The following is a 13,923-nucleotide window of genomic DNA, read 5'->3' as shown; positions in this document are numbered from 1 at the left end:
ATGGTGATCTGATAGGATACAATGTATTATTTCAATCCTCTTGTATCTATTGAGGCTTGCTTTGTGACCTACGATGTGATCAATTTTGGAGAAGGTTCCATGGGGTGCAGAGAAGAAGGTGTATTCTTTCTTGTTTGGGTGAAAGGTTCTATAGATATCTGTTAGATCCATTTGACCCATGGCATTGGTTAATGATGTTATTTCTCTGCTTAGTTTCTGTTTCAATGACTTATCCTTCAGTGAGAGTGGGGTGTTGAAGTCTCCCCCTATTATTGTGTGGGGATCAATGTGTGGTTTAAGCTTTTTTAGGAGACTTTTACAAATGTGGGTGCCCTTGTATTGGGAGCATAGATGTTCAGAATTGTGATGTCATCTTGGTTGACTTTACATTTAATGAGTATGAAGTGACCTTCCTCATCCCTTTTGATTAATTTTGGTTGAAAGTCTATTTTGTCCGATACTAAAATGGCTCACCTGCTTGCTTCTTGTGACCATTTGCTTGGAATATTTTTTTCCAACCTTTTACCCTGAGGTAATGCCTTTCATTATGGGTGAGATGTGTTTCTTGGATGCAGAAGAATGTTGGATCTTGTTTATGTACCCATTCAGTTAGTCTGTGTCTTTTTATTGGAGAATTGAGGCCATTGATGTTGAGTGATATTAATGGCCATTGACTGTTAAGAGTATTAATTTTGATGTTTTTTCCAGTCGAGCGTTTGTGTAGTTGTGTTTTTGCCATGGGATAGTTATCTATTTCCTGGGTAGTTTTGGTTGTAGCTTGACCCTTTGGGATGGAGTTTTCCTTCTAGTACCTTCTGTAAAGCTGGGTTTGTGGATAATTACTGTTTGATTTTGTTTTTGTCGTGGAATATTTTGTTTTCTCCATCAATGGTTATTGATAATTTTGCTGGGTAAAGTAGTCTGGCCTGGCATCTGTGGTCTCTTAGGGTTTGCAGGATCTCTGTCCAGGCCCTTCTGGCTGTTATGGTCTCTGTTGAGAAGTCGGGTGTAATTCTGATAGGTTTGCCATTAAATGTTATTTGGCCCTTTTCCCTTGCAGCTTTTAATATTTTTTTTTTTTTTTTGTTCTGCATGTTTTCTGTTTTGATTATTATGTGGCGGGCAGTTTTTCTTTTCTGGTCAATTCTATTTGGTGTTCTATAGGCCTCTTGTATGTTTATAGGCATTACTTTCTTTAGATTGGGGAAGTTTTCTTCTATGATTTTGTTGAGAATAGTTTCTGGGCCCTGGAGTCTGATGTCTTCTCTTTCTTCAATGCCTATTATCCTCAGATTTCTTCTTTTCATGGTGTCCTTAATTTCTTGGATGTTTTGTGTCAGGAGTTTTCCAGATTTGGCATTTTCTTTAATGGTTGATTCAATATCTGTGATTGTATCTTCTAGCCCTGAGATTCGTTCTTCCATCTCTTGGATTCTGTTAGAAAAGCTCACCTCTGTGTTGCTCGCCTTCTTCTCTGAGGTCTCACATTCTCGTTTTTCTTCTGTCTGTGTGTTTATCATTGAATCCATTTTCATTTTCAGATCTTGAACTGATTTTTTTATTTCTTTCATCTGATTTTTTGTATATTCCTGAGTTTCTTCCATTGCCTCTTTATAGGTCTTCAGAGCTTGAACCGTTTTAGTTATTTCTTTCATCTGGTTGTTTGCATTTTCCTGCAATTTTTCCAGTTCCACTCTATGTGCTTCTTTTATGTCTCTCACCTGTTTGTCTGCGTCTTCCTGCATTTGGTTACGAATTTTATTTGTTTCCTCCATTATCATCCTCATTACTAAGGATTTGAGGTCATTTTCTTGTATTTCCGTTGTATTTGAGTTCTCTGGGTTGTTTTCTTTGGGATAGCTGGAAACTGGAGACGCCATGTTGTTTTGGGGTTTTTTGCGTATGCTTTTTCATTGTCCTTTAGACATCTTGCCGTCTTTGTTTTTGTTGGGTAGCTTCCAGAGTTGAATGGAGGGTGTCTGACGATAGATTCACTTGTTTTCTCATGATTTCCCTAGGCTGCGAGCTCAAAGCTTCACTGGGGTGGATGTTAGGAGGTTAGCCCTGTTGCTCTGGTCTCTCACAGCCAGTGATCCTCAGCCCCCCTCTGCTGTGGATCCTGCAATTGTTCTGGGTCTCTGAATAAGCGTTGGGTCAGGCCAAGGTATCCACAGCCTTCTGTGTTCCCTGCCAAGTCCAGCCAGGAGCACTGGGACCGAACCACGGGCATAACTCAGCTAGATTCTCAGGGCCTGAACCATCTGCCAAGCTCAGCTAGCGATTTTGGGCCCAAAATGCACACAGGGTCCAGCCAGAATTTTTGGGCTGGGACTACGCACCAAGCTCCTCTAGGGCCTTTTGGCCCAAAGTGTGTGCTGTGGTCAGTTATTGACTCAGGGCCCGAACTGACCACCAATCTCAGCCAGGAATTCTGGATTCAAACTGCACACTGTGTCCAACCAGAGTCTTAGAGCTGGTGGAACTGAGAGCTCTGCGGCTGCTCTGAGTTAGCGCCAGTGGTGGAACAAGTGCTCCGCCCAGACTGTGTCACTGCAGGGGAGCTGCTGCTGAGCTGAGGTGGTGCCTAGGATGGAACTGAGCACATCACCAAGCCTGCGCCACAGCAGGAGAACTGCGGCTGCTCTGAGTTAGCGCCAGTGGTGGAACCAAGTGGTCTGCCCAGACTGTGTCACTGCAGGGGAGCTGCCACTGAGCTGAGGTGGCGCCTAGGGTGGAACTGAGTGCTCGGCCAAGCCTGTGCCACAGCAGGAGAACTGCAGCTGCTCTGAGTTAGCGCCTGTGGTGAAACCAAGTGCTCCACCCAGACTGTGTCACCGCAGGGGAGCTGCCGCTGAGCTGAGGTGCTGCCTAGTGTGGAGCAGCGTGCTCAACTAAGCCTGCACCACAGCAGGGGAGCCGTGGCCACGCTGAGTTAGTGCCTCAGGCAGAATTGCCTGCTGGGCCGGGCCAGTACCCGGGACTCTGGGGCCGAACCATCCGCCGAGTCCAGTCTGGGTCCAAAGGCTCCACGCGACCCAAATCCTGCCCCGAGTCCCCTCTCCCGCAGCAACTCCCACCAGCCACCACACCAATCGCCTCCACTGGAAGGCTATGAGCTGCAAACCTCAGCCGCCGCTGCTGGTGCCGCTGGTGCTGCTGCCTCTGCCGCTGCCGCTTCGATCAGAGAAAAACCACGCTCCTCCCGTGTGCAGGGGCATGCAGGTCCTCCGCACGCCGGTCCCTCCGAACCGCGGAGCACTCCTGCTGCCGTGATGTTCGGACCTCGGTGTTCCTGGCTCAGAAATCTGTGCAATTCCCTGAATTGTTCACCGGAGCCTCCAAACGCGGTCCACACTGCTCGCCGCCATCTTGGATCCTCCTTCTGATCAATTTCTAAATGCTTGTTTTTTTTAGTTGCTAAGAGATCACATCCCTATGACACAGTATATACATTAAAGCAGGAGACAGAGCAGTTCCTGCTGAATTCATGGGAAAAAACTATTACATTCTTCTGTTAAAATGTTAATCATTTTCTATTTTTAATGCTTTCTAAGACTAACCATGATTGCAAAGGGCATGAATAATTTGAAACTTATCTAGTTTTATGAATCATTTAAATCAGGAATCATAAAATTAAGGCTTCACCTTGAGATAAACACACTGTGGAGAACTTGATATTTAATTTACTCCATAATGTCTTCATGTTAAAGTTGATACATATGGAATGGAGATTAGACATTTTATAAATAATTTATTTAATTTTCCTTTTTAGTATGGGCAATTTTCTTGAGTGGAATATAGTCAAGGGTAAATAACAAGTGTGTTTCTGGTATACCAGTATTGAGATGGAAGTCCTACTGTGAACTGTTTACATTACAGACTAGAGCCCCAACCCTGGCTACATTAATGATGCCTTATCAAATTGAGCTGTCTGTCACTCTTAAGGGGCTGGTCCAGATGCTGTGAGATATTTTACCTTTAGAAAGCAAGCCATACATGTCCTTTCCTTCTTACCCCAAATAAGACACTTCTCTGCCCCCTGATTCTTGCTCTCCTCTCCTCTTCCATGCATGGATCATCACAATGCCTTCACCGAGATTCAAGAACATAGCAGCTCTGTGCTCCTGAACTTCTACAAAATCACTTCAGTTAATTCCTCAAATTTTTGTTTATTCATTTACTTTTAATCTTTGTCAGTGCAGGATATTGAATCCAGAGCTTGATGGGTAGGCAATCATTCTACCAAAGATTTACATCTACAATGTTAATGGTTAGTCCTCTCTCTCTTTTTTCTTTTTTTTTTTTTTTCTGTTTCTGACCTTCATGGACATTGCATACATGTGGTGCTCAGACATGGTTACAAGAAAAATGTCTACACATAAAAGTAAAGTAAAATTTAAAATTTACATTTTTATATCAGAACTTTCATTTCACACTTAAAAACACTTTTGTTACATTTAAAATTTTTATTTCATGTGTGTGCTCACCTGTGTGTAGTTTTTATTTAGGGGCCATAAAATGATTTATGGGAACTGGTTCTCTCTTTTCACTATGTCAGTAGCAAGGATCAAACTCAATTTGCGAGGCTTAGCAGCAGGTCTCTTTAATCCTTGAATAATCTTGGTGGAACATTTGGCTTTCTAACAATCATAATTTTTAAATAATAATTACTTTATGTTTATTATAAATTCTTCTTAGTATTAATATGGTATTTTGATAGAGAGAAATAAAAGCTCAATAATTATAGCATGATCTGCCTAATGAAATTATTAGAATGAAATGATGGTTCAGATATCCAAGGGCAACACACAGCAAACACTAGAAGAACCTGATCATAAGGACTCAGTCAGTCTTTTTATATCTCTTTTCATATTTCTCAGAAAAAAAGTCTTGCAATCTTGTTGATAAAGTGGCATTTTAACACGTTCAAAAATTTCAAAAGAAACTTGTATGAGAACATAAAATGTAAATAGAAATATTCCCCAGTTTTCCATTTGATTTTATAAACTTTTTTACTTTTGAAATTGTAGCAGACTTGGGAATCTGGGGAAGAATTTGTTGCTATTAACATTTTTGGAAGAGTATGAAGGTTTATACAAAATGTAAATGAAATTATTAGCCAATGAAGAGTTTGGTTCACAAGAAGCAAAGCTATTGATTAAATTAGTACTGTATCAAAATGGTATTCATGCCACATTATCAGGGGCTCCATTAGCAAAAGTTATTAGTGTGTCTTTGCAAAACATGCCTCTTATTCTAGCACGTAAAGCCCTATATGTTGGTTTGTTTGTATTGTATTTAATTGCAAGAATTCTATACATACCATTTTAATAGTTCTTTGAGAATTTTGTACATGTTTTAAACATAATCATCACCCAGTCCCAATCATCACCCAGATACACACCACCTCCATACCTACACAGTTTTTTTGTAATCTGTCAAGTCTAATATGTGCTGCCCATATATTTTTAGATGTGTGGCCTTCGCTTATGGTTTACTGACTAGAGCCTATACTCTTGGGGATATCTGACTTTCTACTTTCCAGAAGCTACTAGCTGCACCTCAACTAGGGCTATGACTTCTTTCCCACCTTCTTTCTCCATGCTAGAATTTGGTCTAGTTTGTGCTTGCACAAGTCTTGTACATATTGTCATAAGTACAGTGTGTTTATATGTGTATATGCTCTGTTGTGTTTTAAAGCTAGTTTCCGTATAGCCATGCATTATGGTTTTATCACAGTTTCTTATTCTTTGTACCTTTGCCAGTTTTGAGTTTCTGTATTAATCACCATTTGCAGCAAATAGAAGGTTCTTTAATGAGTATTGAGAGTTATACTGTCTCTGAGTGTTATTGGGAGTCTGTTTAATACTATGGCCATTTATCAACATAATAGCACCCTGCTCTCCCTTATGGTCTATTTATGGCCACAGGTTCCTTTTTTTTCCCCCCTTTGGTTTTTCGAGACAGGGTCTCTCTGTTAGCCTTGGCTGCCCTGGATTCACTTTGTAGACCAGGCTGGCCTTGAACTTGCAGCGATCCACCTGCCTCTGCCTCCTGAGTGCTGGGATTAAAAGCATCACCACCACACCCATCTGGCCATAGATTCTTAATCAATAATGATGGTAGGTATGGGTTTCATCTTATGTAGCAGGACTTAAATCCAATTAGAAAGTGGCTGGTTATACCTACTACATTTTTTCTTCTCTCAAGATATTTAAGTGGGCATGTGTTGCCAGACGAATCAGTATTGTAACTCATAGGTTTCACATTCATGATTACTTGTCTCCTCTATTATTTCTAACATCTTCTAGCACTAAAAAGATAGTGAAAAGGAATAAAGCTTCCAGGTAAGTATCAACTTGATTTTTCTATGTTTTGTGTCTCCAATATCTGATGTCTTCAGCAATAGAGTCTTACCATCAAGTTCTGCAGGGTAACTGAGAATACTAGAAAGACTGTAATTTGGGGGCTTCTCTGGGACCTCATTGGCTAATAACTCTAAAACAGTTATTCTGTTCTTGGCACTGAGTTTTATATGTGTTATCCTATGATGTCTAGTGGGGACATTGTCAATGCATATATATCCTTCTCTGAATTCTCTTTACCATGATCTCCCTTCCTTTACATCAATTTAACCTTTTGTTCCACTGGTAAAATGCAAATTAAAACTGCTTTGTGATTTTATCTTCTAATCAGAATGAAAAAAAAAAAAGCTCTCAAATCTGAGAGCCTGTAAAGATTTCTCAAAATACATGAAAGTAGATCTACCACATGTTCCATATATACCAGTCTTGGTGACATACCCCAACATAGAGTTCACAGCGTTCACATCTGGGTAATGCACATCAATGTTCACTGTTCACTGATTGATTCTTCCATAATTCAGGATTGTGATCATTTGCTGCTTTAGCAGAAAATGGAGAAGCTAATTAATTTAAATTAAGTAAATATTTGTTATTTGCCACAATATTATCAACTTTGTTTCTCCAAACAAAATGCACCACTATATTTTTCTTGATTACTTGCCATATGTGTGTACATGTGTGTGTTTAGAGATTTAATTAAAGACTTCATTTTAACTACATTCCTGCTTTAATATTAATCAAGATTACATTCCTAACATATTCACTTCTTATTTTCATCTATTACTACTAATCTGTGAGTTTTTTGGAAGAGGGAAATGTGTACTTTTGCACAGATTCATTTGTAATATTTTTTCTATACTAAGAATACTTGTAAAAGACTTTGATATATAGTGAGTTCTTTACATACAATTGTTGAATGAAGAATATCATCATCATCAATGACATCAATGACTCTATCCTAATAAGATAGCTTTACAAGTGCTATATATGAGATTTCAGTAGCTCAGTATTTTTTTAAATGTTGGTAGTATATAAGAAATATTCTCTAGAGAAAGAGGTATCAGTGTCTCTACACACACCATAATTTGAGATTAGATGCATAGTGAGACAGACATATGAATGTGGTAGAAAGATTTTTTTATTTTTTACTTTTTATTCCACTTATTTTACTATATTTTAATTTTTATTTTAAATAGCTGTATATTCACAGGGAATTGCTGTGGCAGAACACAGATGACCTGTATACTCATAATGCAGGTTTCCCCCAAAGATTATTATGTAAGCAGCACTCTACTACAATATCAAAACTACGCAATTGACAATGATGTTTTCTTCCTTATATTCTCATATCATATTGTCTTATATGTAGGTTTGAATAACATACACACACACACACACACACACACACATATATATATATATATATATATATATATATATATATATATATCAGTATCTTTCTTTCCTTGCAGTTATTTGTTGCAACGATTTGGAAGAAAGGCAATGCATAATTATTTCTGTCCCATAACAGAATTTTTAAGGAGAGTATAATCACCTTTCCCTTAATTAACTACTTCTAATGCTACAGGATTTTTATGGGCTTTTGGAAATGGGCTATTTCCCTGAATCAGACAAGTGGTGGTCTAAATCATTTACACAATATTCAAAATAGAGTAATAATTCAGAAAGTCATCCTCCAGTTTTTCTTCCCTAAATTCAGTAGGGTCTTTCTCTACAACAAAATCAGATGAAAATTAAGTCCTCACTGTGTAAAAGAAATAGATTTTTATAAATCCTTATCTAGAGTGTGCTAAAAGCACTGTTCCATTTAGAGTAATAGTGTCTGCCTTCACACATCCTGGATTTCTCTGTGTGTTTTAAATATTTTTCTCCTTTTTTTATAATGGTCTCATTTGGGGACTAAAATGAAATATAGTTTGGGTAAACCTGGTGTGTACTTATTACTATTTTGGGCACATATAATTTTACTAAGGTTTGAAATTTTAGACATCCCCCCATCCCTGTATGCACACAAAATTGTTATTTACCTGAAAATGCTTGTGGATTTTCACCCCAAGTAGCTTATGTGTCCCTAAAGAAAATGTGAGCCAAATTTATCCTGCACAATGTTTACGGAGCTCTGGACAGCTGCTCTCTTTCAGAGACTAAAAACACCATGAAATTATGTCACCAAAAGGAGTTCAATTGCCAGTGGACCAGCTGCCGTTTTGTGTAGACAGATTTATCAAAGAGTTGAATGCTGAGAATAAACCTAAGTATAGGGACATTGTAATTATGAATTCCAAATGGAAGAATTCACATCCAAAGATATTATCACAAAAGAATGCATCTGAATCTGTATCCTCTGATCCCCTAAGATTAAATGTCCCTATAATCCAGATAGGCAATTTATCTGTAGTGTCAGCATTAAAAATATGTTGAGCATCCCTCGTTGTTTTTAAACCTAAATTGTGTAAGAGCACACACACACACACACACACACACACACACACACATACACACACACATATAAACACAAACATCTACATACATACAAACACATATCACATAACAAGGCACACATGCAAACACACACACACACACACAGAGAGAGAGAGAGAGAGAGAGAGAGAGAGAGAGAGAGAGAGAGAGAGAGAGAGAGAGAGAGAGAGAGAGAGAGAGATCCCATACAAATGCAAACTGGTAACCATAATATATAAGTGAAGGGTATGTAAAGTTAGAGATGGCTCAGAGATTAAGACCATTGACTGCACTTCCAGAGGTCATGAGTTCAATTCCCAGCAATCACATGGTAGTACTCAACCATCTACATAAGGTGATCTGATGGCCCTCTTCTGGCCTGAAGGTGTACATGCAGGCAGAGTAAAATGTTAAAAATATAAAACCCTGAGACCTGAGACGAAGAACCTCCAGTGACGACACTTAATTCAGTTTGTGTTGGCCATCTACTTATTGGCCTAGCTGGAAAAATAGTTTATATACCCAGTTAGACTCCATTAAAGAAAGCTAATTTTTCATTTATGAGCAATTATCAACTGAGGATAGCTTCTGGGTTAGGGATGGGGCTTACACCCACTTCCACTCTCAGCACTTGGACCCCAACAGGCTCAGACCTGTACAAGTCCTGTGCATATTGTCACAGTCTCTCAGACTCCATATGTGTACAGTTCTGTTGTTTTTAGAAAGTTTTTTTTTTCTTGGCATCCTCCATCCCATCTGGCTCTTACAGTCTTTCTGCCACCTCTTCCACAGGGGTTGCTAATCCCTGAAGGAAAGGAGATATCCCATTTATGATACAGTTTTCCAAGGTCTATCACTCTCACTCTGCACATTATCCAGCTGTGTATCTCTGTATTTTATCCCCTTTACTATAGTATAAGGCTTCTCTGAAGATTACTGAGAAAAACATTGATATATGTGTACAGAAGAATGTCATTAGGAGTCATTTTATTGCTATGTTCTTTTAGCAGAACAGTAATATTTCATTTTACCCCATTTCTATGGACAATATAGTCTCATATTTTTGACAACTCAATGTCAAGGATGGGTTCCATCACATGGAGTGGACCTTATAAATCCAATCAGATATTGGTCAGTTGTCACCACAAAATTTGTGCTACTATTGTACTTGCACACCTTGCAGGTAGACAACTATAAAAATAGAAGGGTTTATAGCATGATTAACATTTATCTTTTCCCTTTGGTTGCATACTTAATACATTATAATACCATAAACATTATTACTCCATAGGGTAGAAGACTCTAGGTAGGCACCAGTTCAATTTCTTTAAATTCAGTGAGCTGTGTAGGTATTTTCTTCATCAATAGAACCTTATCATTAGTTTGTGGGAAGTAAGAAATAGCCTTGGAAATAACCTGGATTGTGTGGGGAGTCCCATGGGGCTCCTTTGGCCAACAACTTCATTAGATGTAGCCCATTCCTGGAACTGAAGGCTTCATTTGATGATGAAAGATTTTCAATTGGATCTTGGTCTCCTCTGTTACTTGGGGATTCCATTTTGATCACCTTCATATATGTATATGATTTAGGAAGAATCTTTGACAGTATATCTCCATACAACTCCTCAACTTGCCCTTAGTTTTAACTGTCTGTCCCAGCACTCCTTCCCTCAACCCCTCTCTCACTTATTTCTCTCAGTACAGTTAACTCCCCAACCCATAACTATCTATTCTGTTTCTTCATCCTAAAAAGATCCATCCCTTCCCTCTGGCCCTTTATTCTGTACTGGATGGCATGTTTATATGGACTATAACATGCTTTTAAACATCCTAACATTTAACCTCTCTATATAAGCTAATGCATACTATATTTGCCTTTTGGAGTTAGTTGCCTCAATCAGGATGGCTCTTTCTAATTTCTCCCATTTACCTGTAATTTTCATGATTTCAGCTTTTTAACAGCTTAGTAACAACACAACTGTGTAGATGTAACCCTTTTTAAAACCCGTGTATTCATTTTCAAACATCTAAGCTATTCCTAATTTCTGAATATTATGGATAGCAGCTTTGAACATAACTGAGCAAGGGTTTCGATAGTAGGATACAGAGTCTTTTAGGTATTTCCTAGGAGTGGTATAGCAGGATTGTAAGGTATACCTATTCTATGGTTTCTGAGAACCTGATACCGATTTCTATAGTTCTGTATAAGTTTGCATTTCCATTAGCAATACATGAGTGTTGCCTTTATTCTACATCCTTGCAAACATGAATTGTCATTTGTTTTATTGATCTTTGCCATTCAGACTTGTGTAAGATGTAATCTCAAAGTAGGTTTGATTTGCATTTTCCTAATGACCAAGGATGTTCAGTGTTTGAGTGTTTCCCAGTCATTTGAGGTTCCACATTTGAGAATTCTGTTATGAGCTGGAGAGATGCCTCCGGTGTTAAAGGTTAAGCTCACAACAAAAAATGTAAGAGAATTCTGTTAGACCTGCACTCGTTTTTTAGCTTGTTTTTTATGCCTAGTTATTTTTCAGTACTTTATAAATTTTAGATAGTATGCTCTAGTGGATGCATAGCCTGTTATTTTGTCCAAATGAATTTGCTCTGCTGTACTCAGTTTTAATGTTTCATGAGGTCCCATGTATTAATTGTTAATCTTAGTGCTTGTGCTATCTGCATTTTGCTCATAAAGTCTTTTCCTGTGAAAATGAGTTCAATACATTTCACCGCTTTCTCTTCTCTCAGATTCAGTGTATCTGGCATTGTGCTGAAGTCTTTGATTCATTTGCAGATGGTATTTGTGCAGGATGGTAAGTATGGATCTATTTTCATTCTTTCATAATGGAGTTTTTCTTGTTTCCATTGATATTTTCTTGATTTTGTACAAGATATCCACATTTTATTTATACTATTTATCATATTTACATAAATATTTCAAAATTCTTGTCTAGCAACTACATCTGTTTATTCTTTATTATGTTTATTCATTTGCTATTCAGAAAGAAGTTATTTTGCTTATTTAGTTTGTATTGCAAAAATTCACAATAGATAGGGGAAACCAGGAAAAATAAATTTTGTGTCTGACAAAAGGTATATGGTTTTTTAAAAGGTTCATATGACTAATCTAGTCATAAAGAAGACTAAGGTTTTGTACATTGGATATCTTCTGGCATTATTTTATTTTGAGATTGAGGCTCTGGATTTTTTTATTTGTATACTTTTTCTCAAAGCCAGTGCACCTTCCCTAGCTTTGAGATGTCCCATATCTCTTCTCTGAGCAAGATTTTTTCTTCATAACTTTGTCATTTTCAAAGATAAGAAATGTGTTTATGCCCTGATGATTTTGCCAAACCCTGCTGCAGATCCAACTTTCATCCTTCCTGTGGACCCTTTCAGTACCCCCACCATCTAGCACATTTCAGGTCCTGCTTGTCAACTGCTAAAACATAGAAACCATTCTCTAATTGAAACTCAGTGTCCAGAGCCTCCTGAACATCAGCCCATCTCTTTTCCTCTCTGTTACCTACTCCATACAAGGCATCCAGGATCCTCCAGGATTCCCTGAGACTAATAGTGTCCAGCAAAAATTAGAGAACAGAAGACCCTCCCAACAAAGCCAAGACCAGATATTAAAACTTAGAATCATGCACATTCCAAGCCCAAATACATAAATATCAATTGCTGAATGAATATTAATACTTAATATGGAATTATAATTTAAGTATAATCTGTAGTCACTTCTGAACCAGCTATATACCCAAATAACCAGACAGAGAGACATGGATATATTTAATTAGCCTAGAGCCCAATAATTACTCCATCCTTATCCTCCAAACTAGTATAGTTTCTTCCCATTCAGATTTTCCCCATTATACTTGTCTTTTTACCCATATCCTAGGTCTGGTTCATTTCTTCCTGGTGTTTTCCTGTCCTCTCCATGTGAATCCCTCTTGTCCAGTGAGAGGAGAAGAAAGACTAGGAAGGACAAGAGGGATCCACATGGAGAGGACAGGAAAACACCAGGAAGAAATGAGTGAATTCATAGAATAAGAAATTTCACCTACCCTAAATAAAAGGGTACCTATCAGGGTAAAAGAAGCACATATAACACAAAATAGACTGGAGCAGAAAAGGAAGTCCACAGAACACATAATAATCAAAATGTTAAATGTACAGAGCAGAGAAATAGTACTAAAATCTGCAAGGAAAAAAGTACCAGTAACATATGAATGCAGAGCTATTACAAAAAAATAACCTTATGTTTCAATGGATATTATAAAAGCTAAAGTGTCTGTACAGATGATATGAAATATTTAAATCAAGTTAAATATATATATATCCTCACACACATCTCAATTATTCTTGATAAAATTCCTTTCAAGTGCACTCTTCAGTAATTATCCATAGTCTCTCTGCTATATAATAGCACATTAGCACTTCTTGATGTTACTTGACTACAATTTAGTAATCAACCTTTATCCATATCCTATATGCCTACCCTCCCTATCTTCTGTTAAACTTTATGTTTAGTATAATTTCTCTGGGAATCAACATTGTTACAGAATTGCTGTTTTTCTTGTGCCTGAGTAGTGTTTATTATATGTAGATATATATTATTCATTCGTTTGTAATCTGGATATTGAGAACAATACCATATATTGGTCTTTATGAATATTACTGTAGTCAACATAGGGAAGTAGATGTCTCTTTAGCATACTTACATTTTTCCTCTGGATATATATCTTACGATGGAACTGCTTAATCATATGGTAATTTTATTTATATTTTTGAGGTATTTCAAGCTATTTCCCACAACCATTATGCTAATCTTCAACAGTGTGCAAAATGAGTCCCTAACAGCAATTTTTGAGATTAAAATCTAAATAAAAAATGTGGTTTGAAAATCCAAATACTGTGAAGTATACATGACACATTTCAGCAAGCGATTTACTGTTCTTGTAGTTTTCTTCAAATTTGTCTGTGTTTTTGAAATTCTTTGAAAATAAAATAGAAAATAAAACTAAAATTTATCAAAAATGTTTCAATTTATTGCTATTCTTTTTAGGAGCATATC

The sequence above is a fragment of the Acomys russatus genome, chromosome X (assembly GCF_903995435.1).
Source record: "Acomys russatus chromosome X, mAcoRus1.1, whole genome shotgun sequence".
NCBI lineage: Eukaryota > Metazoa > Chordata > Mammalia > Rodentia > Muridae > Acomys > Acomys russatus.
This window is presented reverse-complemented; position numbering follows the sequence as displayed.